Source organism: Triticum aestivum, chromosome 1A (assembly GCF_018294505.1).
Source record: "Triticum aestivum cultivar Chinese Spring chromosome 1A, IWGSC CS RefSeq v2.1, whole genome shotgun sequence".
NCBI classification, from domain to species: domain Eukaryota; kingdom Viridiplantae; phylum Streptophyta; class Magnoliopsida; order Poales; family Poaceae; genus Triticum; species Triticum aestivum.
Window position 1 is genome coordinate 129,187,562 of NC_057794.1, and position 6,031 is coordinate 129,193,592.

Sequence of the window (6,031 nt, forward strand, 5' to 3'; positions counted from 1 at the left end):
AGATATAAGATAGTAATGATAGTACCACATACTTGTGGCACTGTAATTTGAGTCATAATGGTATAAAACGCATGAAGAAGCTCCATGTTGATGGATCTTTGGACTCACTTGATTTTAATCACTTGAGACATGTGAACCATGCCTATTGGTATATATGCATGAAGAAACTCCATACAGATGGATCGTTTGGACTCACTTGATTTTGAATCACTTGAGACATGCAAATCATACCACATGGGCAAGATGACTGAAAGGCCTCGTTTTCAGTAAGATGGAACAAGAAAGCAACTTGTTGGAAGTAATATATTTTGATGTGTGCAGTCCAATGAGTGCTGAGGCACGCAGTGGATATCATTATGTTCTTACTTCACAGATGATTTGAGTAGATGCTGAGTATATTTACTTGATGAAACACAAGTCTGAATTATTGAAAGGTTCAAGTAATTTCAGAGTGAAGTTGAAGATCGTTGTGACAAGAGGGTAAAATGTCTATGATATGATCATAGAGATGAATATCTGAGTTACGAGTTTGGCACACAATCAAGACATTATGGAAATTGTTTCACGACTAATACCGCCTGGATCACCATAGAGTGATGGTGTGTCTGAACATCACAACTGCACCCTATTGGATATGGTGCATACCATGATGTCTCTTATCGAATTACCACTATCATTTATGGGTTAGGCATTAGAGACAATCGCACTCACTTTAAATAGGGCACCACACAATTCCGTTGAGACGACACCGTATGAACTATGGTTTAGAGAAACCTAAGCTGTCGTTTCTTAAAAGTTTGGGGCTGCGACGCTTATGTGAAAAAGTTTTAGGCTGATAAGCTTGAACCTAAAGCGGATAAATGCATCTTCATAGAATACCCAAAAATAGTTGGGTGTACCTCCTATTTCAGATCCGGAAGCAAAAGTGATTGTTTCTAGAAACGGGTCCTTTCTCAAGGAAAAGTTTCTCTCAAAAGAATTGAGTGGGAGGATGGTGGAGACTTGATGAGGTTATTGAACCGTCACTTCAACTAGTGTGTAGCAGGGCACAGGAAGTTGTTCCTGTGGCACCTACACCAATTGAAGTGGAAGCTTATGATAGTAATCATGGATCAAGTCACTACCAAACCTCATAGGTCGACAAGGATGTGTACTACTTCAGAGTGGTACGTAATCCTGTCTTGGAAGTCATGTTGCTAGACAACAATGAACCTACGAGCTATGGAGAAGCGATGGTGGGCCCAGATTCCGATGAATGGCTCGAGGCCATAAAATCCGAGAGAGGATCCATGTATAAAAACAAAGTATAGACTTTGGAAGAACTACTTGATGGTCATAAGGCTGTTGGATGCAGATGGATTTTAAAAGGAAGACGGACAATGATGGTAAGTGTCACCATTAAGAAAGCTCAACTTGTCGTTAAGATGTTTTCCGACAAGTTCAAGGAGTTGACTACGATGAGACTTTCTCACTCGTAGTGATGCTAAGAATCTGTTGGAATTATGTTAGCAGTTACTGCATTATTTATGAAATCTTGCAGATAGGATGTCAAAACATTGTTTCCTCGACGTTTTTCTTGAGGAAAGGTTTTATGTGATGCAACCAGAAGATTTTGTCAATCCTGAAAGATGCTAACAAGTATGCAAAGCTCCAGCAATCCTTCTAAGGACTGGAGTAAGCATCTCGGAATTGGTGAATATACGCTTTGATGAGATGATCAAAGATTTTGGGTTTGTACAAAGTTTATGAGAAACTTGTATTTCCAAAGAAGTGAGTGGGAGCACTATAGAATTTTTGATGAGTATATGTTGTTCACATATTGTTGCTCAAAAATGATGTAGAATTTCTGGAAAGCATGAAGGGTTATTTGAAAAGTGTTTTTCAATGGAAAACCTGGATTAAGCTACTTGAACATTGAGCATCAAGATCTATAAGGATAGATCAAAAACGCTTAATAGTACTTTCAAATGAATATATACCGTAACAAGATTTTGAAGGAGTTCAAAATAGATCAGCAAAGTTCTTGGCTGTGTTACAAGGTATGAGCATTGAGTAAGACTCAAGACCTGACCACGGCAGAAGAGAGAGAAAGGACGAAGGTCGTCCCCTATGCTTTAGACATAGGCTCTACAGTATGCTATACTGTGTACCGCACCTGAAGTGTGCCTTGCCACAAGTCAGTCAAGGGGTACAAGAGTGATCCAGGAATGGATCACACGACAGCGGTCGAACTTATCCTTAGTAACTAGTGGACTAAGGAATTTTCTCGATTATGGAGGTGGTAAAAGAGTTCATCGTAAAGGGTTACGTCGTTGCAAACTTTGACACTAATCTGGATGACTCTGAGTAGTAAACCCGATTCATATGGTAGAACAGTCATTTGGAATAGCTCCAAGTAGCGCGTGGTAGCTGCATCTACAACATGACATAGAGATTTGTAAAACACACATGGATCTGAAAGGTTGAGACTCATTGACTAATAAACCTCTCTCACAAGCAAGATATGAACAAAACCCATGGGTGTTGGATTGATTACAATCACATAATGATGTGAACTAGATTATTGACTATAGTGCAAGTGGGAGACTGTTGGAAATATGCTCTAGAGGCAATAATAAATTAGTTATTATTATATTTCCTTGTTCATGATAATCATTTATTATCCATGCTAGAATTGTATTGATAGGAAACTCAGATACATGTGTGGATACATAGACAACACCATGTCCCTAGTAAGCCTCTAGTTGACTAGCTCGTTGATCAATAGATGGTTACGGTTTCCTGACCATGGACATTGGATGTCGTTGATGACGGGATCACATCATTAGGAGAATGATGTGATGGACAAGACCCAATCCTAAGCCTAGCACAAGATCGTGTAGTTCGTATGCTAAAGCTTTTCTAATGTCAAGTATCATTTCCTTAGACCATGAGATTGTGCAACTCCGGATACCGTAGGAACGCTTTGGGTGTACCAAACGTCACAATGTAACTGGGTGGCTATAAAGGTGCACTGCGGGTATCTCCGAAAGTGTCTGTTGGGTTGGCATGAATCGATACTGGGATTTGTCACTCCGTGTAACAGAGAGGTATCTCTGGGCCCACTCGATAGGACATCATCATAATGTGCATAATGTGACCAAGGAGTTGATCATGGGATGATGTGTTACGGAACGAGTAAAGAGACTTGCCGGTAACGAGATTGAACAAGGTATCGGGATACCGACGACCGAATCTCGGGCAAGTATCATACCGATAGACAAAGGGAATTGTATACGAGATTGATTGAATCCTTGACATCGTGGTTCATCCGATGAGATCATCGTGGAGCATGTGGGAGCCAACATGGGTATCCAGATCCCGCTGTTCGTTATTGACCAGAGAGTTGTCTCGGCCATGTCTGCATGACTCCCGAGCCCGTAGGGTCTACACACTTAAGGTTCGATGACGCTAGGGTTATAGCGAAAGTATGTACGCGGTTACTGAATGTTGTTCGGAGTCCCGGATGAGATCCTGGACGTCACGAGGAGTTCCAGAATGGTCCGGAGGTAAAGATTTATATATGCGAAGTCCCGTTTTGGTCACCAGAAAGGTTTCGTGTGCTATCAGTAACGTACCGGGACCACCGGGAGGGTCCCGGGGGTCCACCAGGTGGGGCCACCAGCCCCAAAAGGCTGCGTGGGCCAAGTGTAGGAGGGGACCAGCCCCAGGTGGGCTGGTGCGCCCCCCCCCCCCACCAAGGCCCAAGGCGCGTGGAGAGTGGGAAGGGGCAAACCCTAGGTCCAGATGGGCCTTAAGGCCCATCCTAGGGTGCCCCCCTCTCTTCCCCCCTTGGCCGCACCCTAGATGGGTTTTGGGGCTGCCGCCACCCCTAGGGATGGAACCCTAGATGGGGGCGCAGCCCCTCCCCTCCCCCTATATATACTTGAGGTATTGGGGGCTGCCCAACACATGATTTGATCTCCCTCTTGGCGTAGCCCTACCTTTCTCCCTCCTCATCTCTCGTAGTGCTTGGCGAAGCCCTGCTGGAGTCCCGCGCTCCTCCACCATCACCACGCCATCGTGCTTCTGCTGGGAGGAGTCTTCCCCAACCTCTCCCTCTCTCCTTGCTGGATCAAGGCGCGGGAGACGTCACCGGGCTGTACGTGTGTTGAACGCGGAGGCGCCGTTGTTCGGCGCTTAGATCAGAATTGACCGTGATCTGAATCGATGCGTGTACGACTCCACCAACCGCATTCTTGCAACGCTTCCGCTTAGCGATCTACAAGGGTATGTAGATGCACTCCCCTTCCCCTTGTTGCTAGATTACTCCATATATTGATCTTGGTGATGCGTAGAAAATTTTAAATTTCTGCTACGATCCCCAACATGACAAGCAAGTTGTCACTCCCGTGAAGAAGCCCAAAGCTAGACCCAAGCCTGAAACTGAGTGCTTCTACTGCAAAGGAAATGGTCACTGGAAGTGGAACTACCCTAGATACTTGGAGGATAAGAAGGATGGCATAGTGAACAAAGGTATATTGGATATACATGTTATTGATGTGTACTTTACTAGTGTTTATAGCAACCTCTCGGCATTTGATACTGGTTCAGTTGCTAAGAGTAGTAACTTGAAACCGGAGTTGCAGAATGAACAGAACTAGTTAAGGGTGAAGTGACGATGTGTGTTGGAAGTAGTTCCAAGATTGATATGATCATCATCGCACACTCCCTATACTTTCGGATTAGTGTTGAACCTAAATAAGTGTTATTTGGTGTTTGCGCTGAGCATGAATATGATTTGATCATGTTTATTGCAATACAGTCATTCATTTAAGTTAGAGAATAATTGTTGTTCTGTTTACATGAATAAAACCTTCTATGGTCATACACCCAATGAAAATGGTTTATTGGATCTCGATCATAGTGATACACATATTCATAATATTGAAGCCAAAAGATGCAAAGTTAATAATGATAGTGCAACTTATTTGTGGCACTGCCATTTAGGTCATATTGGTGTAAAGCGCATGAAGAAACTCCTTGCTGATGGGCTTTTGGAATCACTTGATTATGAATCACTTGATACTTGCGAACCATGCCTCATGGGCAAGATGACTACGACTTCGTTCTCTGGAACAATGGAGCGAGCAACTGACTTATTGGAAATAAAACATACTGATGTATGCGATCCGATGAGTGTTGACGCTCGCGGCAGGTATCGTTATTTTCTGATCTTCACATATGATTTGAGCAGATATGGGTATATCTACTTGATGAAACATAAGTTTGAAACATTTGAAAAGTTCAAAGAATTTCAGAGTGAAGTGGAAAATCATCGTAACAAGAAAATAAAGTTTCTACGATCTAATCGTGGAAGAGAATATTTGAGTTATGAGTTTGGTCTTCATTTGAAACAATGTGGAATAGTTTCGCAACTCACGCCACCTGGAACACCACAGCGTAATGGTGTGCCCAAACGTCGTAATCGCACTTTACTAGATATGGTGCGATCTATGATGTCTCTTACTGATTTACCGCTATCGTTTTGGGGTCATGCATTAGAGATAGCTGCATTCACGTTAAATAGGGCACCATCTAAATCTGTTGAGATGACACCGTATAAACTATGGTTTGGCAAGAAACCAAAGCTGTCGTTTCTTAAAAGTTTGGGGTTGCGATGCTTATGTGAAAAACTTTCAAACTGATAAGCTCGAACCCAAATCGGAGTAGTGCGTCTTCATAGGATACCCAAAAGAAACTGTTGGGTACACCTTCTATCACAGATCCAAAGGCAAGATATTTTGTTGCTAAGAATGGATCCTTTCTAGAGAAGGAGTTTCTCTCGAAAGAAGTGAGTGGGAGGAAAGTAGAACTTTATAAGGTAATTGTACCTTATCCCGAATTGGAAAGTAGTTCATCACAGAAATCAGTTCCAGTGATTCCTACACCAATTAGTAAGGAAGCTAATGATGATGATCATGAAACTTCAGATCAAGTTACTATCGAACCTCGTAGGTCAACCAGAGTATGGTCCGCACCAGAGTGGTAC